Source organism: Opisthocomus hoazin, chromosome W (assembly GCF_030867145.1).
Source record: "Opisthocomus hoazin isolate bOpiHoa1 chromosome W, bOpiHoa1.hap1, whole genome shotgun sequence".
NCBI lineage: Eukaryota > Metazoa > Chordata > Aves > Opisthocomiformes > Opisthocomidae > Opisthocomus > Opisthocomus hoazin.
The window spans coordinates 12307683-12331588 of NC_134453.1; positions in this window are offsets into that span (position 1 = coordinate 12307683).

Consider the following 23906-nt stretch of genomic DNA (forward strand, 5'->3'; position numbering starts at 1 on the left):
ATACAATTTATTTATGGACTATTCTCGCCCAAAATTAAATCCCCATGAGGTACACATCGGACTTCCCCATCCTTCCGCAGTACCCACCAGGTACACCCAGGTCCTTGAGCAAAAGCAATCCCGCGGACGGGCTTGCCTTTGCCCGAGGCAGGACTAACCCAAACCATCTTCCCTAACAAGTTCCGCATGTGCACTACAGGAACTTTATCCCCTTCTACGGGGCGCTGAGGTTTTGACTGGGCAGGACCAGCCCGGTTGGTGGACCCTCTGGTGTTAACCAACCAGGTGGCCTTTGCTAAATGGGTATCCCAATTTTTGAAAGTCCCACCCCCCATTGCCCTCAGAGTGGTTTTTAGCAGCCCATTGTACCGCTCGATCTTTCCAGAGGCTGGTGCATGGTAGGGGATGTGATACGCCCACTCAATACCGTGTTCTTTGGCCCAGGTGTCTATGAGGCTGTTGCTAAAGTGAGTCCCGTTGTCTGACTCGATTCTTTTGGGAGTGCCATGTCGCCACAGGACTTGTTTTTCCAGGCCCAGGATGGTATTCCGGGCGGTGGCATGGGGCACAGGGTAGGTTTCCAGCCATCCGGTGGTGGCCTCCACCATTGTGAGTACATAGCGCTTGCCTTGGCAGGTTTGTGGCAGTGTGATGTAGTCAATCTGCCAAGCCTCCCCATATTTATATTTTAGCCATCGTCCTCCATACCACTGAGGCTTTACCCGCTTGGCTTGCTTGATTGCAGCGCATGTTTCACATTCATGGATAACCTGTGCGATGGTATCCATGGTCAAGTCCACCCCTCGGTCACGAGGCCATCAGTATGTCGCGTCTCTTCCTTGGTGGCCCGAGGTGTCATGGGCCCACCGAGCTATAAAGAGTTCACCCTTATGTTGCCAGTCCAGATCCACCTGAGCCACTTCAATCTTAGCAGCCTGATCTACCTGGTGGTTGTTTTGATGTTCCTCAGTGGCCCGACTCTTAGGGACGTGGGCGTCCACGTGACGGACTTTTACAGCCAACTGCTCTAGCCGGGCAGCAATATCTTGCCACAATGGGGCAGCCCAGATAGGTTTGCCTCTGCACTGCCAGTTGTTCTTCTTCCATTGCTGCAGCCATCCCCCACAAGGCATTGGCCACCATCCAAGAGTCGGTGTAAAGATAGAGCACTGGCCACTTCTCTCGACTGGCAATGTCTAAAGCCAACTGGATGGCTTTCACCTCTGCAAACTGGCTGGACTCACCTTCTCCCTCGGCAGTTTCTGTGACTTGTCGTGTAGGGCTCCATACAGCAGCCTTCCACCTCCGCTGCTTCCCCACAATGCGACAGGACCCAGCCGTGAAAAGGGCACACTGTTTCTTATCTTCTGGCAGCTGGTTATACAGTGGGGCCTCTTCAGCACGTGTCACCTCCTCCTCTGGCGATGCTCCAAAATCTTTGCCTTCTGGCCAGTCCATGATTACCTCCAGAATTCCTGGGTGACTGCGGTTTCTCATTCGGGCGCGCTGGGTGATCAGCGCGACCCACTTACTCCACGTAGCATCGGTGGCATGATGCGTAGAGGGGACCCTCTCTTTGAACATCCAGCCCAGGACCGGCAATCATGGTGCTAGGAAGAGCTGTGCTTCAGTGCCGACCACTTCTGAAGCAGCTCGAACGCCTTCATATGCTGCCAGAATCTCTTTTTCAGTGGGAGTATAGCGGGCCTCGGATCCTTTGTATCCCCGGCTCGAAAACCCCAGGGGTCAACCTCGAGTCTCCCCTGGTGTTTTCTGTCAGAGACTCCAGTTTGGGCCATTCTCCCCGGCTGCGCTGTAGAGCACATTTTTAACATCTTGCCCTGATTGGACTGGACCAAGGGCTACGGCATGAACTATCTCCCGTTTAATCTGTTCAAATGCCTGTCGTTGCTCAGGGCCCCATTCAAAATCATTCTTCTTCCGGGTCACGTGGTACAGAGGACTTACAATCTGGCTGTAATTTGGGATGTGCATCCTCCAAAAACCCACAACACCCAGGAAGGCCAGTGCTTCCTTTTTGCTGGTTGGTGGAGACATAGCTGCTATTTTGTTGATGACATCCATTGGGATTTGACGGCACCCATCCTGCCATTTTATTCCCAAAAACTGGATCTCTTGCGCAGGTCCCTTGACTTTACTTCGCTTAATGGCAACACCGGCTTTCAGAAGAATCTGAACTATTTTCTCCCCTTTCTCAAAAACCTCCTCCGCTGTGTCGCCCCATATAATGATGTCATCGATGTACTGCAGATGTTCTGGAGCTTCACCCTTTTCCAGTGCAGTCTGGATTAGTCCATGGCAAATGGTGGGACTGTGTTTCCACCCCTGGGGCAGTCGATTCCAGGTGTACTGGATGCCCCTCCAGGTGAAAGCAAACTGTGGCCTGCACTCTGCTGCCAAAGGGATGGAGAAGAATGCATTAGCGATGTCAATTGTAGCGTACCACTTGGCTGCCTTTGACTCCAGCTGATATTGACGTTCTAGCATGTCTGGCACAGCAGCACTCAGCGGTGGTGTGACTTCATTCAAGCCACGGTAGTCTATTGTCAGTCTCCACTCTCCAGTAGATTTTCTCACTGGCCATATGGGACTATTAAAGGGTGAGCGAGTTTTGCTGATCACTCCTTGACTCTCCAGCTGGCGGATCAGCTGATGAATGGGGACAAGGGAGTCTCGGTTGGTACGATACTGTCGCCGGTGCACCGTTGTGGTTGCGATGGGTACCTGTTGTTCTTCAACCCTCAGCAACCCCACAACGGAAGGATCCTCCGAGAGACCAGGCAAAATGGACAGCTGTTTAATTTCTTCCGTCTCCACAGCAGCTATGCCAAAAGCCCACCGATACCCCTTTGGGTCCTTGAAATAGCCTCTCCTAAGATAGTCTATCCCAAGGATGCACGGAGCCTCGGGGCCAGTCACAATGGGGTGCTTCTGCCAGTCCTGCCCAGTGAGGCTCACTTCAGCCTCCAATACACTCAGCTCTTGGGACCCCCCTGTCACTCCCGAAATGCAAATGGACTCTGACCCTTTGAACTCTGATGGCATTAAAGTACACTGTGCACCAGTGTCCACTAGAGCTTTATACTCTTGTGGATCTGACGTGCCAGGCCACCGAATCCACACCATCCAATAAACACGGTTGTCCCTTTCCTCCACCTGGCTGGAGGCAGGGCCCCTCTAATCCTCGTCAGAGAATTTGCTGCTCACCTGCTGTAGAAATGACTTGGAGGTCCCTTCCAGAGGATCGGAATCAAGGTCAAACTGTCTACCTGGCCTGGAGAGCTGGCTGCTGGAAACTGGAGCGGCATTTTTCCTAAGAGAATCCCCTTTGGTGATTGTTTTACCTCGCAACTCACGGACTCGTGCCTCTAGACTTGAGGTGGGTTTTCCATCCCACTTCCTCATGTCCTCTCCGTGGTCACGCAGGTAAAACCACAGGGTGCCCCGGGGTGTATAGCCTCTGTATTCCCTCTCCTGAGCAGAGAAACGCTTGCCCCTAATAGCCGAGATGCGGGCCCGCACAGGTGGGGAGTAGGACATACTCTGTTCGAGTCGCTGGACCTTCTGGGACAATTTATTCACAGCTGAGACAAGGGAGGAAGAGAGACTTTCCTCGTATTGCCGGAGTCTGACAGCCACCTCATCCACTGTTGGTGCATCCTTACCCTTCCAGTTTACAACTGCCAGTGAGTTGGCATATGAGGAGGGTGCGCTCCGCACAAACTTCCTCCACATAGATGCTGTGCACTGGACTTCATCTGGGTCTGTGGGTAACTGGTCATCGTCTGGTTCATTATAAACCAGCTCCCGCACAGCTAATTCCCTCAAGTACTGAATACCCCTTTCCATATTGGTCCACTTGCCAGGATGACATACAAAATCGTCACTGAAGAAGTATCTCTCCCTCACCCCTGAGAGAAGTCTCCTCCAGAGGCTGAGGACTTGTTCCTTTTTCCCAATGGCCTTGTCAATGCCCCCATCCCTGGCCAGGGATCCCAGCTGCTTGGCTTCCTTGCCCTCTAATTCAAAGCTGCTGGCCCCGTTATCCCAGCACCGCAGCAGCCAGGTGACAATGTGCTCGCCTGGGTGGCGGCTGAAATCTTTCCACATGTCTCGCAGCTCGCCCAGGGACAGGGACCGGGTGATGATCTCTGTCTCTGTCTCCCGCGATGACCCTGGCTCATCGTCATCCCTCCCGGAGCGATCTGCTCTCTTTGCGTCTTTCTTTAGTTTTACAGGGGCGACTGCTACCGGCACAGGTTGGTCATTGGGCTCAGCCGCGATGCCTGCAGCTGGAGCTGGGGCTGGAGCAGCTGCTGTGCCTGCCGGGGAAACCGAGGCAGACCCTGCAGCTGTGGCTGCAGCAACCGTGGTGCCGGTCGGGGGGGCTGTGACTGCCTGCTGGGCTGGAGGGGCTGCAGGGCCGGCTGGGGGGGCAGCGCCAGCCGCAGTGCCTGCCACTTCGCTTCCCCCCCTTTCCCCCTTAAGGCACTGAACAGTGTTGAACAGGGCTCGGTAGGCATGGGCCAGACCCCAGCACATTGTGGTGATCTGTGTCTCTCTGGAGTTCCCAGGGTGGCAGCACACTTTTTTCAGATATTTTACCAGATTGTCCAAATTCTGTATTTGTTCAGGGGTGAGTTTAAAACACACCGCAGGTGCCCACTGCTCTAGACATCTGCCCATGCTGTCCCACACACCCAGCCACTCACAGCTATCCAGCCCCGGGGCAGGTCTCTGCACGATGTTCTTAACGACTTGCTTAACCCTAAACAAAACCCAGTACCCATTCAGGAGGCATAACAAAAGGAGAGTGCTGCCCTGAGCATCCCACGGGTACTCGAAATTATCAAAAGCCCTTAGGACCAGCATGAAGGAAGAGAGGGGGGGCGAAAGAGTGGGGGAAGGTATCCCCTTCGGTTTTCCCCACAGACTGGGTTTGATTATTAACAAAATCTAAGACATAGGATCCGAGGTACGGAAATGACCGCAGTGCCGCATGCAAATACAAGACTAATTTCATGCACAGTGATGTTATCATATCATAAGTCGATATCGTACAGTACAGCAAAATCATCATCTTAATCCTTTTGCCAGTAATGATGAACAGCATGGCAGTAAACACATACTGCAAATAAGGGTTCAAAAACCACAGCCATCTAAACAAAGTCAGCAACATTTTTACCGGCGACTATTTAACTAACACAGAAAAATGCCTATAACAAAATGTAACAAAATCTAAGAAAGCAGTTTTAACATCCGCTGCTCAGCCCTGCCGTTATCCCCGCTCCACGTCTGGGCGCCAATTAAATGTTTTGGTTTCGGCTGCCGCCGGCAACAAAAGCGCCACGCGGCCGCCCCTCCCCCCGCCGGCGTGCGGAGGAGAATGGAAAGAAAGAGGCAGAAACTGGTGGGTCGGGATAAGGGCAGTTTAACAGAGCAGTAAACAGAAGGAAACAGGAACAACGACGATACAAATAAGGAGAAAACACAACAACGTACCGTAATGACCCAGACAGCCGCTCTCCCGAAACAGGACCGGTGCCGCGCCCCCCCAAGCCGCGAGTGCTTTCCCGCCGCGCCGCCCCCCCCCACCAGAACCCAGCGTGACGTCACATGATATGGAATACCAGGCTCTGTTTGGCCAGGTGGGGTCAGCCCCCACCCCCCGGCTGTGCCCCTTCCTGGAGTCCGGTGAAAATTAACCCTGTTCTGGCCAAACCCAGGACAGCAGATGAGGCTGAGCAACAGTTTTCCAGGCTAACCCCTTCTTGGTAATATATAACCCGAGACGTTCACATTTTCGGTGCAGGGCTGCTGGAAGGACCGGTCAGATAGCCTCGGGACATGTTTGAAATTTGAGGTGGCAAGGCAAGCAAGCAGACCCAGTCTCTGTGCATCTGTCCGAGCAGTGCCATGGGCAGATGAGGCTGAGCAACAGCTTTCAACGCAAGCCCCTTTTTCGTAAGAGATATAGTGAGACACGTGCATATTCGGGTCTGGGCTGTGGGAGGCGCCCGGCAAGGACCCCCTAGGCTACGTTTGAAGTTTGAGGTGGCAAGGCAAGCAAGCAGCCCCAGTCTCTGTGCATCTGTCCGAGCAGTGCCATGGGCAGATGAGGCTGAGCAACAGCTTTGCAGGCTAACCCATTTTTTGTAAGAGATATCCTGAGACGTTCGCATATTCAGGTCAGGACTGTGGCAAGCGCCTGGCAAAGACCCCCTAGGCTATGTTTGAAGTTTAAGGTGGCAAAGGAAGCAAGATATCCCAGTCTCTGTGCGCCTGTGCGAGCAGTGCCATAGGCAGATGAGGCTGAGCAACAGCTTTCGAGGCTAGCCCCTTCTTGGCATAATATATGTTGAGACGCTCGCATATTAGGGTCAGGGTTGCGGCAGGCGCGCGGAAAAACCCTCCTAGGCTACGTTTGAAGTTTGAGTTGGCAAGGCATGCAAGCAGCCCCAGTCTCTGTGCATCTGTGCGAGCACTGCCATGGGCAGATGAGGCTGACCAACAGCTTTCCAGGCTAGCCCCTTATTGGCATAATATATGTTGAGACGCTCACATGTTAGGTTCAGGGTTGCAGCAGGCGCCCGGAAATAACCTCCTAGGATACGTTTGAAGTTTGAGGTGGCAAGGCAAGCAAGCAGCCCCAGGCTCTGGGCGCCTGTGCGAGCAGTGCCATGGGCAGATAAGGCTGAGCAACAGCTTTCCGGGCTAGCCCCTTCTTGGTAAGAGATATCTTGACACATTCTACCTTTTGGGGCAGGGCTGATGGAGGCGCCCGGTAGGGACGCCCAGGACGTATGAATTTTGAGATGAGAAGTTAAGCAAGCACTCTCAGTCTCTCTGCGCCTGTATGAGTAGTGCCATGGGCAGATGAGGCTGAGCAACATCTTTCCAGGCTAGACAATTTTGGTACGAGATATCCTGAGGGGTTCGCATATTCAGGTCAGGGCTGTGGGAGGTGCCTGGCAACGACCCTCTAGGTTAGGTTTGAAGTTTGCAGTGGCAAGGCAAGCAAGCAGCCCCTGTCTCTGTGTGCCTCTGCGACCAGTGCCATGGGCAGAGGAGGCTGAGCAACAGCTTTGCAGGCTAGATCTTTCTTGTCATAAGATATCTTGAGGAGGTGACATATTCGTGTCAGGGCTGTGGCAGGCGCCCGGCAACGACCCCCTAGGTTAGGTTTGAAGATTAAGGTGGCAAGGCAAGCAAGCAGCCCCACTCTCTCTGCGCCTGAGCGAGCAGTGCCATGGGCAGATGAGGCTGAGCAACAACTTTCCAGGCTAGCCCATTCTTGGCATTAGATATGTTGAGATGCTCGCATATTCGGGTCAGGGTTGCGGAGGTCTCCCAGAAAAAACCTCCTAGGCTACGTATGAAGTTTAAGGTGGCAAGGCAAGCAAGCAGCCCCAGTCTCTGAGCATCTGTGCGAGCGGTGCCATGGGCAGATGAGGCTGAACAACAGATTTCAAGGCTAGCCCCTTTTTGGTAAGAGATATCCTGAGACGTTCGCATATTCAGGTCAGGACTGTGGCAGGCGCCTGGCAAAGACCCCCTAGGCTACGTTTGAAGTTTAAGGTGGCAAAGGAAGCAAGATATCCCAGTCTCTGTGCGCCTGTGCGAGCAGTGCCATGGGCAGATGAGGCTGAGCAACAGCTTTCCAGGCTAGCCCCTTCTTGGCATAATATATGTAGAGACGCTCGCATATTAGGTTCAGGGTTGCAGCAGGCACGCGGAAAAAACCTCCTAGGCTACGTATGAAGTTTGAGGTGGTAAGGCAAGCAAGCAGCCCCAGTCTCTGTGCGCATGTGCAAGGAGTGCCATGGGCAGATAAGGCTGAGCAACAGCTTTCCAGGCTAGCCTGTTTGGTTGCGAGCTATCTGCAGACGTTCGCATATTCGTTGCAGGGCTGCTGGAGGCTCCCCTCAGGGACCCTTTGGTTACATTTGGAGACTGAGATGGCAAAGCAAGCAAGCAGCCAAAGTCTCTGAGCACCTGTGCAATCAGTGCCATGAGCAGACGTGGCTGTGCAACATCTTTCCAGGCTAGCCCTTTCTGGGTGCAAGCTGTCTGGAGATGTTCGCATTTTTGGTGCAGGTCTGCTGGAGGCACCCAGCCGGGATCTTCATGCTACGTTTGAAGATTGAGGTGGCAAGGCAAGCAAGCAGCCCCAGTGTCTGAGCAACTGTGCAAGCAGTTGCATGAGCAGATGAGGCTGAGCAATAGCTTTCCAGGTAGCCCGTTCTTTGTAAGATACATCCTGATACGTTCGCATTTTTGGTGCAGGGCTTCTGGAGGGACCGGGCAGGGACACCCTGGTTACGTTTCAACTTTGAGGTGGCAAGGCAAGCAAGCAGCCCCAGTCTCTGTGCACCTGTGCGAGCAGTGGCAGGGGCAGATGATGTTGAGCAACAGCTTTCCAGGCTAGCGCGTTCTGGGTGCGAGCTATCTGCAGACGTTCGCATATTCGGTGCACGGCTCCTGGAGGCACCCGAAAGAGACCCCCGGGCAATGTTTGAAGTTTGACGTGGCAAGGCAAGCAAGCAGCCCCACTCTCTCTGCGCCTGTGTGAGCAGTGCCACGGGCAGATGAGCCTGAGCAACAGCTTTCCAGGCTAGCCCATTCTTGGCATAAGATATCTTGAGAGGCTCGCATATTCGGGTCAGGGTTTCCTTGGGCGCCCGGAAAAAACCTCCTAAGCTACGTTGGAAGTTTGAGGTGGAAAGGCTATCAAGCAGCCCCAGTCTCTGTGCGCCTGTGTGAGCAGTGCCATGGGCAGATGAGGCTGAGCAACAGCTTTCCAGGCTAGCCCTTTTTTGGCGCAATATATGTTGAGACGCTCGCATATTCTCGTCAGGGTTGAGGAAGGCGCCCGGAAAAAACCTCCTAGGCTACGTTTGAAGTTTGACGTGGCAAGGCAAGCAAGCAGCCCCAGTCTCTGTGCACCTGTGCGAGCAGTGCCATGGGCAGATGAGGCTCAGCAACAGCTTTCCAGTTTAGCCCCTTCTTGGTAAGAGACATCTTGAGACGTTCGAATATTTAGATCCGAGCTGCCGTAGGCGCCTGGCAAGGGCCCCCTAGGATAAGTTTGAAGTTTGAGGTGGCAAGTCAAGCAAGCAACCCCACTGTCTGAGCCCCTGTGCGAGCAGTGCCATGGGCAGACGAGGCTGAGCAACAGCTTTCCAGGCTAGCAAGTTCTGGGTGCGAACTCTCTGGAGACGTTCACACCTTCGTTGCAGGGCAACCTGAGGCACACGGCAGGGACCCCTAGGTTACATTGGAATTTTGAGGTGTCAAGGCAAGCAAGAAACCCCAGTCTCTCTGTACCTCTGTGAGCATTGCCATGGGCAGATGACGCTGAGCAACAGCTTTCCAGGCTACCAAATACTTGGTAAGTGATATTCTGAGACGCTCGCATATTGTTGAGGCTGAGCAACAGCTTTATAGGCTAGCCCCTTCAGGGTGCGATCTATATGGAGATGTTCGCATTTTCAGTGCAGATCTGCTGGAGGAACCCGGCAGAAATCCCCGGGCTACGTTTAAAGATTGAGGTGGCAAGGCAAGCAAGCAGCCCCAGTCTCTATGCGCCTGTGCGAGCAGTGCCATGGGCAGATGAGGCTGAGCAACAGCTTTCCAAGCTAGCCCCTTCTTGGTAAGAGATATCCTGAGACATTCGCATATTAAGGTCAGGGCTGTGGAATGGGCCCGGCAAGGACCTCCTAAACTACGTTTGAATTTTGAGGTGGCAAGGCAAGCAAGCAGCCTCAGTATCTGTGCATCTGTGCGAGCAGTGCCATGGGCAGATGAGGCTGAGAAACAGATTTCCAGGCTAGTCCTTTCTGGGTGCTATCTATCTGGAGATGTTCGCATTTTCAGTGTAGGTCTGCTGGAGTCACCCGACAGGGATCCCCGGGCTACGTTTGAAGATTGAGGTGGCAAGGGAAGCAAGCAGCCCTAGTCTCTGTGCGTCTGTGCAAGCACTGCCATGAGCAGAAGAGGCTGAGCAACAGCTTTCCAGCCTAGCCACTTCTGGGTGTGAGCTATCTGGAGACGATTGCACCTTCTGTGCAGGGCTGCTAGAGGCACGCGGAAGGGACGCCAGGACTACGTTTGAAGTTTGAGGTGGCAAGGAAAGCAAGCAGCCTCAGTCTCTGTGTGCCTGTGCGAGAGGTGCCATGGTCAGATGAGGCTGAGCAATAACTTTCCAGGCAATCCCCTTCATGGTAAGAGATTTCTTGAGACGTTCGCATATTCGGGTCAGGGCTGTGGGAGGGGCACGGCAAGGACACTTTATGCTACGTTTGAAGTTTGAGGTGGCAAGGCAAGCAAGCAGCCCCAGTCTCTGTGTGCCTGTGTAAGCAGTGCCATGGGCAGATGAGGCTGAGCAACAGCTTTCCAGGCTAGCCCCTTCTTGGTAAGAGGAATTCTGAGACGTTCGCATCTTCAGTGCAGGTTTGCTGGAGGCACCCGGCAGGGATCCCCGGGATTCGTTTGAAAATTGAGGTGGCAAGGCAACCAAGCAGACTGAGTCTCTGTGAATTTGTGCAAGCAGTGCCATGACCAGATGAGGCTGAACAACAGCTTTCCAGACTAAACCCTTCTTGGCACTAGATATCGAACACGTTTGCATTTTCGGTGCAGGGCTGCTAGAGGCACAATGAACAAAGTCCCGGCCTATGTTTGAAGTTTGAGGTTGCAAGGCAAGCAAGCAGCCGTATTCCCTGTGCTTCTGTGCGACCAATGCCATGGGCAGATGAGGCTGAGCAACAGCTTTCCAGGCTAGCCCCTTCTGGGTGCGTGCTATCTGCAGACGTTCGCATTTTGGGAGCAGGGCTGCGAAAGGAGCCTGGCTGGGACACCAACTTTCCCAGGCTACGTTTGAAGTTTGAGGTGGCAAGACAAGCAAGCAGCCCCAGTCTCTGTGCCTCTGTGCGAGCAGTGCCATGGGCAGATGAGGCTGAGCAACAGCTTTCCAGGCTAGCCCCTTCTGGGTGCGTGCTATCTGAAGACATTCGCATTTTAGGTGCAGTGCTGCTAGAGGCCCAAAGCACGGAGTCCAGGGCTATTTTTGAAGTTTGAGGTGGCAAGGCAAGAAAGCAGCCCCAGTCTCTGTGCTTCTGTGCGAGCAGTGCCATGAGCAGATGAGGCTGAGCAACAGCTTTACACGACAGAAAATACTTGGTAAGAGATATGCTGAGATGTTCGCATATTTGGGTGAGGGCTGCGGGAGGCTCCCAGCAAGGATCCCCTAGGCTACATTTGAAAATTTACGTGGCAAGGCAAGCAAGCAGCCCCAGTCTCTGTGCACCTGTATGAGCAGTTCCATGGGCTGATGAGGCTGAGCAACAGCTTTCCAGGCTAAACCCTTCTTGGTAATATATATCCCGAGATGTTCGCGTTTTCAGTGCAGGTCTGCTGGAGGAACCCGGCAGAAATCCCCGGGCTATGTTTAAACATTGAGGTGGCAAGGCAAGCAAGACGACCCAGTCTCTGTGCGTCTGTGCGAGCAATGCCATGAGCAGATGAGGCTGAACAACAGCTTTCCAGGCTAAACCCTTCTTGATAATAGATATCCGGAGACGTTCGCATTTTTGGAGCAGGGCTGTGGGAGGCACCCGGCAGGGAGCCCCTGGCTACGTTTGTAGTTTGAAGTGGCCAGGCAAGCAAGCAGCCCCAGTCTCTCTGCACCTGTGTGAGCAGTGCCATGCACAGATGAGGCTGAGCAACAGCTTTCCAGGCTAGACCCTTCTTGGCATAAGATATGTTGAGACGCTCGCCTATTCGAGTCAGGATTGCAACAGGCGCCTGTAAAAAAACCTCCTAGGCTACGTTTGAACTTTGAGGTGGCAAGGCAAGCAAGCAGCCCCAGTCTCTGTGCGCCTGTGCGAGCAGTGCCATGGGCAGATGAGGCTGAGCAACAGTTTTCCAGGCTAGGCCCTTTTTGGTATGAGATATGCTGAGATGTTCGCATTTTCCGTGCAGGGCTACTGGAGGCAATCCAGCAGGGACCCCAGGGTTACGTTTGAACTTTGAGGTGTCAAGGCAAGCAAGCAGCCCCAGTCTCTGTGCGCCTGTGTGAGCTGTGCCATGGGCAGATGAGGCTGAGCAACAGTTTTCCAGGCTAGGCCCTTTTTGGTATGAGATATGCTGAGATGTTCGCATTTTCCGTGCAGGGCTACTGGAGGCAATCCAGCAGGGACCCCAGGGTTACGTTTGAAGTTTGAGGTGTCAAGACAAGCAAGCAGCCCCAGTCTCTGTGCGCCTGTGCGAGCAGTGCCATGGGCAGATGAGGCTGAGCAACAGCTTTTCAGGCTAGACACTTTTTGGTGTGAGATATCCTGAGGCGTTTGCATATTCAGGTCAGGTCTGTGGGAGATGCCCGGCAACGAAACCCTAGGGTCTCTTTGCGCCTGTGCAACCAGTGCCATGGGCAGATGAGGCTGAGAAACAGCTTTCCAGGCTAGACCCTTCTTGGCATAAGATATCTTGAGATGCTCACGTATTCGGGTCTGGGCTGCGGCAGGCGCCAGGCAAAGACCCCCTAGGCTAGGTTTGCAGTTTGAGGTGGCAAGGCAAGCAAGCAGCTCCAGTCTCTGTGCGCGTGTGCAAGCAGTGCCATGGGCAGATGAGGCTGAGCAACCGCTTTCCAGGCTAGCCCCTTCTGGGTGCGAGCTATCTGGAGACATTCGAATATTCGTTGCAGGGCTGCTGAAGGCACCCGGCGGGGAGCACGGGCTACGTTTGTAGTTTGAGGTGGCAAGGCAAGCAAGCAGCCCCAGTCTCTGTGCGCCTGTGCGAGCGGTGCCATGGGCAGATGAGGCTGTGAAACAGCTTTCCAGGCTATCTTCTTTTTAGTACGAGATATCCTATGACGTTCGCATATTCAGGTCAGGGCTGTGGAAGGCCCCCGCCAAGGACCCCCTAGGCTACGTTTGAAATTTGAGGTGGCAAGGCAAGCAAGCACTCTCAGTCTGTGTGCGCCTGTGCGAGCAGTGCCATGGACAGATGAGGCTGAGCAACAGCTTTCCAGGCTAGCCCCTTCTCGGTAAGAGATATCCTGAGACGTTCGCATATTCATGTCACGGCTGCGGCAGGTGCCCGGCAAAGACCCCATAAGCTACGTTTGAAGTTTGAGGAGTAAAGGCAAGGCTGCAGCCCCAGTCTCTGTGTGCCTGTTTGAGCAGTGCCATGGGCAGATGAGGCTGAGCAACAGCTTTCCAGGCTAGCCCCTTCTGGGTGCGAGCTATCTGGAGACTTTCGCATTCTCCGTGCAGGGGTGCTGGAGGGACCCAGCAGGGATCCCCGGGCTACCTTTGAAGTTTGAGGTGGCAAGGCAAGCAAGCAGCCCCAGTCTCTGTGCGTCTGTGCGAGCAGTGCCATGGGCAGATGAGGCTGAGCAACAGCTTTCAAGGATGGCTTCTTTTTGGTACGAGATATATAATGACTTTTGCATATTCGGGTCAGGGCTGTGGGAGGCCCCCGCCAAGGACCCCGTAGGCTACGTTTCTGGTTTGAGGTGGCAAGGCAAGCAAGCACTCTTAGTCTGTTTGCGCCTGTGCGAGCAGTGCCATGGACAGATGAGGCTGAGCAACAGCTTTCCAGGCTAGCCCCTTTTTGGTACGAGATATCCTGAGACGTTCGCATTTTCCGTGCAGGGCTACTGGAGGCAATCCAGCAGGGACCCCAGGGTTATGTTTGAACTTTGAGGTGTCAAGGCAAGCAAGCAGCCCCAGTCTCTGTGCGCCTGTGTGAGCTGTGCCATGGGCAGATGAGGCTGAGCAACAGTTTTCCAGGCTAGGCCCTTTTTGGTATGAGATATGCTGAGATGTTCGCATTTTCCGTGCAGGGCTACTGGAGGCAATCCAGCAGGGACCCCAGGGTTACGTTTGAAGTTTGAGGTGTCAAGACAAGCAAGCAGCCCCAGTCTCTGTGCGCCTGTGCGAGCAGTGCCATGGGCAGATGAGGCTGAGCAACAGCTTTTCAGGCTAGACACTTTTTGGTGTGAGATATCCTGAGGCGTTCGCATATTCAGGTCAGGTCTGTGGGAGATGCCCGGCAACGAAACCCTAGGGTCTCTTTGCGCCTGTGCAACCAGTGCCATGGGCAGATGAGGCTGAGAAACAGCTTTCCAGGCTAGACCCTTCTTGGCATAAGATATCTTGAGATGCTCACGTATTCGGGTCTGGGCTGCGGCAGGCGCCAGGCAAAGACCCCCTAGGCTAGGTTTGCAGTTTGAGGTGGCAAGGCAAGCAAGCAGCTCCAGTCTCTGTGCGCGTGTGCAAGCAGTGCCATGGGCAGATGAGGCTGAGCAACCGCTTTCCAGGCTAGCCCCTTCTGGGTGCGAGCTATCTGGAGACATTCGAATATTCGTTGCAGGGCTGCTGAAGGCACCCGGCGGGGAGCACGGGCTACGTTTGTAGTTTGAGGTGGCAAGGCAAGCAAGCAGCCCCAGTCTCTGTGCGCCTGTGCGAGCGGTGCCATGGGCAGATGAGGCTGTGAAACAGCTTTCCAGGCTATCTTCTTTTTAGTACGAGATATCCTATGACATTCGCATATTCAGGTCAGGGCTGTGGAAGGCCCCCGCCAAGGACCCCCTAGGCTACGTTTGAAATTTGAGGTGGCAAGGCAAGCAAGCACTCTCAGTCTGTGTGCGCCTGTGCGAGCAGTGCCATGGACAGATGAGGCTGAGCAACAGCTTTCCAGGCTAGCCCCTTCTCGGTAAGAGATATCCTGAGACGTTCGCATATTCATGTCACGGCTGCGGCAGGTGCCCGGCAAAGACCCCATAAGCTACGTTTGAAGTTTGAGGAGTAAAGGCAAGGCTGCAGCCCCAGTCTCTGTGTGCCTGTTTGAGCAGTGCCATGGGCAGATGAGGCTGAGCAACAGCTTTCCAGGCTAGCCCCTTCTGGGTGCGAGCTATCTGGAGACTTTCGCATTCTCCGTGCAGGGGTGCTGGAGGGACCCAGCAGGGATCCCCGGGCTACCTTTGAAGTTTGAGGTGGCAAGGCAAGCAAGCAGCCCCAGTCTCTGTGCGTCTGTGCGAGCAGTGCCATGGGCAGATGAGGCTGAGCAACAGCTTTCAAGGATGGCTTCTTTTTGGTACGAGATATATAATGACTTTTGCATATTCGGGTCAGGGCTGTGGGAGGCCCCCGCCAAGGACCCCGTAGGCTACGTTTCTGGTTTGAGGTGGCAAGGCAAGCAAGCACTCTTAGTCTGTTTGCGCCTGTGCGAGCAGTGCCATGGACAGATGAGGCTGAGCAACAGCTTTCCAGGCTAGCCCCTTTTTGGTACGAGATATCCTGAGACGTTCGCATATTCATGTCAAGGCTGCGGCAGGTGCTTGGCAAACACCCCCTAGGCTACGTTTGAAGTTTGAAGAGTCAAGGCAAGCAAGCAGCCCCAGTCTCTGTGCGCCTGTGTGAGCTGTGCCATGGGCAGATGAGGCTGAGCAACCGCTTTCCAGGCTAGCCCCTTCTGGGTGCGAGCTATCTGGAGACATTCGAATATTCGTTGCAGGGCTGCTGAAGGCACCCGGCGGGGAGCACGGGCTACGTTTGTAGTTTGAGGTGGCAAGGCAAGCAAGCAGCCCCAGTCTCTGTGCGCCTGTGTGAGCTGTGCCATGGGCAGATGAGGCTGAGCAACAGTTTTCCAGGCTAGGCCCTTTTTGGTATGAGATATGCTGAGATGTTCGCATTTTCCGTGCAGGGCTACTGGAGGCAATCCAGCAGGGACCCCAGGGTTACGTTTGAACTTTGAGGTGTCAAGGCAAGCAAGCAGCCCCAGTCTCTGTGCGCCTGTGTGAGCTGTGCCATGGGCAGATGAGGCTGAGCAACAGTTTTCCAGGCTAGGCCCTTTTTGGTATGAGATATGCTGAGATGTTCGCATTTTCCGTGCAGGGCTACTGGAGGCAATCCAGCAGGGACCCCAGGGTTACGTTTGAACTTTGAGGTGTCAAGACAAGCAAGCAGCCCCAGTCTCTGTGCGCCTGTGCGAGCAGTGCCATGGGCAGATGAGGCTGAGCAACAGCTTTTCAGGCTAGACACTTTTTGGTGTGAGATATCCTGAGGCGTTCGCATATTCAGGTCAGGTCTGTGGGAGATGCCCGGCAACGAAACTCTAGGGTCTCTTTGCGCCTGTGCAACCAGTGCCATGGGCAGATGAGGCTGAGAAACAGCTTTCCAGGCTAGACCCTTCTTGGCATAAGATATCTTGAGATGCTCACGTATTCGGGTCTGGGCTGCGGCAGGCGCCAGGCAAAGACCCCCTAGGCTAGGTTTGCAGTTTGAGGTGGCAAGGCAAGCAAGCAGCTCCAGTCTCTGTGCGCGTGTGCAAGCAGTGCCATGGGCAGATGAGGCTGAGCAACCGCTTTCCAGGCTAGCCCCTTCTGGGTGCGAGCTATCTGGAGACATTCGAATATTCGTTGCAGGGCTGCTGAAGGCACCCGGCGGGGAGCACGGGCTACGTTTGTAGTTTGAGGTGGCAAGGCAAGCAAGCAGCCCCAGTCTCTGTGCGCCTGTGCGAGCGGTGCCATGGGCAGATGAGGCTGTGAAACAGCTTTCCAGGCTATCTTCTTTTTAGTACGAGATATCCTATGACGTTCGCATATTCAGGTCAGGGCTGTGGAAGGCCCCCGCCAAGGACCCCCTAGGCTACGTTTGAAGTTTGAGATGGCAAGGCAAGCAAGCACTCTCAGTCTGTGTGCGCCTGTGCGAGCAGTGCCATGGACAGATGAGGCTGAGCAACAGCTTTCCAGGCTAGCCCCTTCTCGGTAAGAGATATCCTGAGACGTTCGCATATTCATGTCACGGCTGCGGCAGGTGCCCGGCAAAGACCCCATAAGCTACGTTTGAAGTTTGAGGAGTAAAGGCAAGGCTGCAGCCCCAGTCTCTGTGTGCCTGTTTGAGCAGTGCCATGGGCAGATGAGGCTGAGCAACAGCTTTCCAGGCTAGCCCCTTCTGGGTGCGAGCTATCTGGAGACTTTCGCATTCTCCGTGCAGGGGTGCTGGAGGGACCCAGCAGGGATCCCCGGGCTACCTTTGAAGTTTGAGGTGGCAAGGCAAGCAAGCAGCCCCAGTCTCTGTGCGTCTGTGCGAGCAGTGCCATGGGCAGATGAGGCTGAGCAACAGCTTTCAAGGATGGCTTCTTTTTGGTACGACATATCTAATGACATTTGCATATTCGGGTCAGGGCTGTGGGAGGCCCCCGCCAAGGACCCCGTAGGCTACGTTTCTGGTTTGAGGTGGCAAGGCAAGCAAGCACTCTTAGTCTGTTTGCGCCTGTGCGAGCAGTGCCATGGACAGATGAGGCTGAGCAACAGCTTTCCAGGCTAGCCCCTTTTTGGTACGAGATATCCTGAGACGTTCGCATATTCGTGTCAAGGCTGCGGCAGGTGCTTGGCAAACACCCCATAAGCTACGTTTGAAGTTTGAAGAGTCAAGGCAAGCAAGCAGCCCCAGTCTCTGTGCGCCTGTGCGAGCAGTGCCATGGACAGATGAGGCTGAGCAACAGCTTTCCAGGCTACCCCTTCTTGATAAAAGACAACCTCAGAAGCTCGCTTATTTGGGACAGAAGTGCGGCAGGCGCCCGGCAAAGACCCCTTAAGCTACGTTTGAAGTTTGAGGTTGCAAGGCAAGCAAGCAGCTCCAGTCTCTGTGCGCGTGTGCAAGCAGTGCCATGGGCAGATGAGGCTGAGCAACCGCTTTCCAGGCTAGCCCCTTCTGGGTGCGAGCTATCTGGAGACATTCGAATATTCGTTGCAGGGCTGCTGAAGGCACCCGGCGGGGAGCACGGGCTACGTTTGTAGTTTGAGGTGGCAAGGCAAGCAAGCAGGCCCAGTCTCTGTGCGCCTGTGCGAGCGGTGCCATGGGCAGATGAGGCTGTGAAACAGCTTTCCAGGCTAGCTCTTTCTCGTTAAGTGTTATCCTGAGACGTTCGCGTATTAAGGTCAGGGCGGTGGGAGGGGCCCAGCAAGGACCCCCTAGGCTGTGTTTGAAGTTTAAGGTGGCAGGGCAAGCAGCAACCCCATTCTCTGTGCATCTGTGCGAGCAGTGCCATGGGCAGATGAGGCTGAGCAACAGCTTCCCAGGCTAGCCCCTTCTCGGTAAGAGATATCCTGAGACGTTCGCATATTCATGTAAAGGCTGCGGCAGGTGCCTGGCAAAGACCCCATAAGCTACGTTTGAAGTTTGAGGAGTCAAGGCAAGCAAGCAGCCTTAGTATCTGGACGCCTGTGCGAGTAGTGCCATGGGCAGATGAGGCTGAATAACAGCCTTCCAGGCTAGCCCCTTCTTGGTTAGAGATATCTGGAGATGTTCGCATTTTCGGTGAAGGGCTGCTGGAGGCTGCCAGCAGGGATCCCCAACCTATGTTTGAAGATCGAGGTGGCAAGGCAAGCAAGCAGCCCCAGTCTCTGTGCGCCTGTGCGAGCAGTGCCTTGGGCAGATGATGCTGAGCAACAGCTTTCCAGGCTAGCCCCTTCTCGTTAAGAGATATCCTGATATGTTCGCATATTCAGGTCAGGGCTGTGGGAGGCCCTCTGCAAGGACCCCCTAGGCTGCGTTTGAGGTTTGAGGTGGCAAGGCAAGCAAGCAGCCCCAGTCTGTGTGCGTCTGTGCGAGCAGTGCCATGGGCAGATGAGGCTGAGAAACACCTTTCAAGGCTAGCACCTTCTGGTTGCGAGCTATCTGGAGACGTTCTCATATTTGAAGCAGGGCTGCTGGAGGCACCCGGCTGGGACACCCGGGATATGTTTCAACTTTGAGGTTGCAAGGCAAGCAAGCAGCCCTAGTCTCTGAGCACTTGTGAAAGCCGTGCCATGAGCAGATGAGGCTGAGCAACAGCTTTCAAGGCTACCACCTTCTCGTTAAGAGCTATCCTGAGACGTTCCATATAAAAAGGTTCGGGCTGTGGGAGGAGCCTGGCAAGGACCCCCTAGGCTACGTTTGAAGTTTGAGGTGGCAAGGCAAGCAAGCAGCCCCAGTCTCTGTGCACCAGTACGAGCAGTGCCATGGGCACATGAGGCTGAGCAACAGTTTTCCAGGCCAGCCCCTTCTGGGTGCAAGCTATCTGGAGACTTTCACATTCTCTGTGCAGGGGTGCTGGAGGGATCCAGCAGGGAGCCGCGGGCTACCTTTGAAGTTTGAGGTGGCAAGGCAAGCAAGAAGCCCCAGTCTCTGTGTGTCTGTGCGAGCAGTGCCATGGGCAGATGAGGCTGAACAACAGCTATCCAGGGTGGCTTCTTTTTGGTACGAGATATCCTATGACTTTTGCATATTCGGGTGAGGGCTGTGGGAGGCCCCCGCCAAGGACCCCCTAGGCTGCGTTTGAAGTTTGAGGTGGCAAGGCAAGCAAGCACTCTCAGTCTGTGTGCGCCTGTGCGAGCAGTGCCATGGACAGATGAGGCTGAGTAACAGGTTTCCAGGCTAGCCCCTTCTCGTTAAGAGATATCCTGAGACGTTCGCATATTCGTGTGAAGGCAGCGGCAGGTGCTTGGCAAAGACCCCATAAGCTACGTTTGAAGTTTGAGGAGTCAAGGCAAGCAAGCAGCCCCAGTATCTGGGCGCCTGTGCGAGCAGTGCCATGGGCAGATGAGGCTGAGCAACAGCTTTCCAGGCTGTCCCCTTCTTGGTAAGCGATATCCTTAGACGCTTGCATAATTGTGACAGGGGGGTGGCAGGCGCCCGGCAAAGACCCCATAAGCTACGTCTGACGTTTGAGGTGGCAAGGCAAGCAAGCAGCCCCAGTCTCTGTGCGCCTGTGCGAGCAGTGCCATGGGGAGATGAGGATGAGCAATAGTTTTCCAGGCTAAACCCTTCTTGGTACAAGATATCCTGAGACGTTGTCATTTTCGGTGCGGGGCTGATGGAGGCACCTGGCAGGGAGTCCAGGGCTACGTTTGAACATTGATGTGGCAAGGCAAGCAAGCAGCATCAGTCTCTGGGCACCTTTGCGAGCAGTGCCATGGGCAGATGAGGCTAAGCAACAGCTTTCCAGGCTAAACCCTTCTGGGTGCGCGCTATCTGGAGATGTTCGCATATTCGGGTCAGGGCTGATGGAGGCATCCGGCAGGGACCCCCTGGTTACGTTTGAGGTTTGAGGTGGCAAGGCAAGCAAGCAGCCACAGACTCTGTGCGCCTGTGCGAGCAGTGCCATGGGCAGATGAGGCTGTGAAACAGCTTTGCAGGCTAACCCCTTCTTGGTAATACATAACCCGAGACGTTCATATTTTCTGAGCAGGGGTGCTGTAAGGACCGGGCAGAGAGCCCCGAGGTACATTTGAAGTTTGAGGTGGCGAGGCAAGCAAGCAGCCCCAGTCTCTGTGCGCCTGTGCGAGCAGAGCCATGGGCAGATGAGGCTGAGAAACAGCTATCCAGGCTAGCCCCTTTTTGGTAAGAGGTATCCTGAGACGATCGTATATTCGGGTCAGGGCTGTGGGAGGCCCCCGCCAAGGACCCCCTAGGCTACGTTTGAGGTTTGAGGTGGCAAGGCAAGCAAGCAGCCCAAGTCTCTGAGCACTTGTGCAATCAGTGCCATGAGCAGAAAAGGCTGAGCAACAGCTTTGCAGGCTTGACCCTTTTGGGTTCGAGCTATCTGGAGACATTCGCATTCTCCGTGCAAATGTGCTGGAGGGACCCAGCAGGGAGCTCTGGGCTACGTTTGAAGTTTGAGGTAGCAATGCAAGCAAGCAGCCCCAGACTCTGAGCACTTGTGCAACCAGTGCCATGAGCAGATGAGGCTGAGCAACACCATTCAAGGCTAGCCTTTTCTGGGTTCGAGATATCTGGAGCCATTCACATTTTCGGTGCAGGGCTGCTGGAGGCACCGAGCTGGGACAACCGGGCTATGTTTGAAGTTTAAGGTGGCAAGGCAAGCAAGAAGCCCCAGTCTCTGTGCATCTGTGCGAGCAGTGCCATGGGCGGATGAGGCTGAGCAACGCCTTACAAGGCTAGCCCCTTCGGGTTGCGAGCTATCTGGAGATGTACTCATATTCGAGCAGGGCTGCTGGAGGCACCCGGCTGGGACACCCGGGCTATGTTTGAAGTTTAAGGTGGCAAGGGAAGCAAGCAGCCCCAGTCTCTGTGCGTCTGTGCAGGCAGTGCCATGGGCAGATGTGGCTGAGCAACAGCTTTCCAAGCTAGCCCCGTCTTGGAAAAAGATATCCTGAGATGCTCACATATTCAGGACAGGGGTGCGGGAGGAGCTTGACAAGGACCCCCTAGGCTACAATTAATTTTGACGCGCAAGGCAAGCAAGCAGACCTAGTCTCTGTGCGCCTGTGCGAGCAATACCATGAGCAGATGAGGATGAGCAACAGCTTTCCAGGCTAGCCCCTTCTTGGTAAGAGGTATCCTGAGACTCTCGCATATTCGGGTCAGGGCTGCGGAAGGCCCCTGGCAAGGGTCCCCTGGGATATGTTTGAAGTTTGAGGTGCCAAGGCAAGCAAGCAGCCCCAGTCTCTGTGCCTCTGTGCAAGCAGTGCCATGGGCAGATGAGGCTGAACAATAGCATTCCATGCTAGCCCCTTCTGGGTGCGAGCTATCTGGAGACGTTTGCACCTTCGGTGTAGGGCTGCTAGAGGCACCCGGCAGGGACACCCGGGCTACGTTTGAAGTTTGACTTGGCAAGACAAGCAAGCAGCCCCAGTCTCTGTGCGCCTGTGCGGCAGTGCCATGTGCAGATGCGGCTGAGCAACAGCTTTCCAGGCTAGCCCCTTCTTGGTAAGTGATATCCTGATATGTTCGCATATTCAGGTCAGGGCTGCGGCAGGCGCCTGGCAAAGACCCCGTAGGCTACGTTTGATGTTTAAGGTGGCAAAGGAAGCAAGATACACCAGTCTGTGGGAGCCTGTGCGAGTGGTGCCATGGGCAGATGAGGCTGAGCAACAGCTTTCCAGGCTAGCCCGTCCTGGTTGCGCGCTATGTGAAGACGTTCGCATTTTCAGTGCAGGGCTGCTGGATGGACAGGGCAGGGAGCCCCTGGATACGTTTGAAGTTTGAGGTGGCAAGGCAAGCAAGCAGCCCCAGTCTCTGTGCGTCTGTGCGAGCAGGGCCATGGGCAGAGGAGGCTGAGCAACAGCTTTCCGGGCTTGCCCCTTCTGGGTGGAAGCTCTCTGGAGACGTTCGCATATTTGGGTCACGGCTGCTGGAGGCAGCCGGAAGGGACCCCCTGGTTTCATTTGAAGTTTGAGGTGGCAAGGCAAGCAAGCAGCCCCAGTCTCTGTGTATCTGTGCAAGCAGTGCCAAAGGCAGACGAGGCTGAGCAACACATTTCAAGGCTAGACCATTTTGGTAAGAGATATAGTAAGACGCGGGCATATTCGGGTCAGGGCTGTGGGAGGCGCCCGGCAAGGACCCCCTAGGATACGTTTGAAGTTTGAGATGGCAAGGCAAGCAAGCAACCCCACTCTCTTTGCATCAGTGCGAGCAGTGCGATGGGCAGATGAGGCTGAGCAACAGCTTTCCAGGCTAGCCCCTTCTTGGTACCAGATATCCTGAGATGTTTGCATATTAAGGTCAGGGCTGTGGGAGACACCTGTCAGGGACCCTTTGGTTACGTTTGAAGATTGAGATGGCAAGGCAAGCAAGCAGCCTCAGTATCTGAGCACCTGTGCAAGCAGTGCCATGAGCAGATGAGGCTGAGCAACAGCTTTCCGGGCTAGCCCCATCTGGGTCGAAGCTATCTGGAGACGTTCGCCTATTTGGGTCACGACTGCTTGAGGCAATCGTCAGGGATCCCCTGGTTGCGTTTGAAGTTTGAGGTGGCAAGGCAAGCAAGCAGCCCCAGTGTCTGAGCACCTGTGCAAGGAGTGCCATGGGCAGATGAGGCTGAGCAACAGCTCTCCATGCTAGCCTGTTCTGGGTGCGAGCTATATGGAGACGTTCGCATATACTTTGCAGGGCTGCTGGATGCACCCGTCAGGGACCCTTTGGTTACGTTTGAAGACTGAGATGGCAAGGCAAGCAAGCAGCCCCAGTATCTGAGCACCTGTGCGAGCAGTGCCATGAGCAGATGAGGCTGAGAAACAGCTTTCCAGGCTAGCCCCTTCTTGGTAAGAGATATCCTGAGACGTTCGCATATTAAGGTCAGGGCTGTGGCTGGCGCCGGACAAACACCCCCTAGGCTACATTTGAAGTTTAAGGTGGCAAAGGAATCAAGATACAGCAGTCTTTGTGCACCTGCGCGAGCAGTGTCATGGGCAGATGAGGCTGAGCAAGAGCTTTCCAGGCTAAACCATTCTGGGTGGAAGCTATCTGGAGAAGTTCCCCTATTCTGGTCAGGACTGCTGGAGGCAAACAACAGGGACTCCCTGGTTACGTGTGAAGTTTGAGGTGGCAAGGCAAGCAAGCAGCCCCAGTGTCTGACCACCTGTGCAAGCAGTGCCATGGGCACATGAGACTGAGCAACAGCTGTCCAGGCTAACCCCTTCTTTGTAATAGATAACTAATTGCGTTCGCATTTTCTGTGCAGGGCTGCTGGCGGGACCGGGCAGGGAGCCCTAGGATAAGTTTGAAGTTTGAGGTGGCAAGGCAAGCAAGCAGCCCCAGTCTCTGTGCGCCTGTGCGACCAGTGCCATGGGCCAATGAGGCTGAGCAATAGCTTTCCAGGCTAGCCCCTTCTTGTAAGAGGTATCCTGAGACGTTCGCATCTTCAGTGCAGGTTTGCTGGAGGCACCCGGCAGGGACCACCGAGATACTTTTGAAGTTTAAGGTGGCAAGGCAAGCAAGCAACCCCAGTCTCTGTGTCCTTGTGCGAGCAGTGCCATGGGCAGATGAGGCTGTGCAACTGCTTTCCCGGCCAGCCCCTTCTTGGTAATAGATATCCTGAGACGTTTGCACATTCAGCTCAGGGCTGTGGCAGGCACCCGGCAAAGACCCCCTACGCTA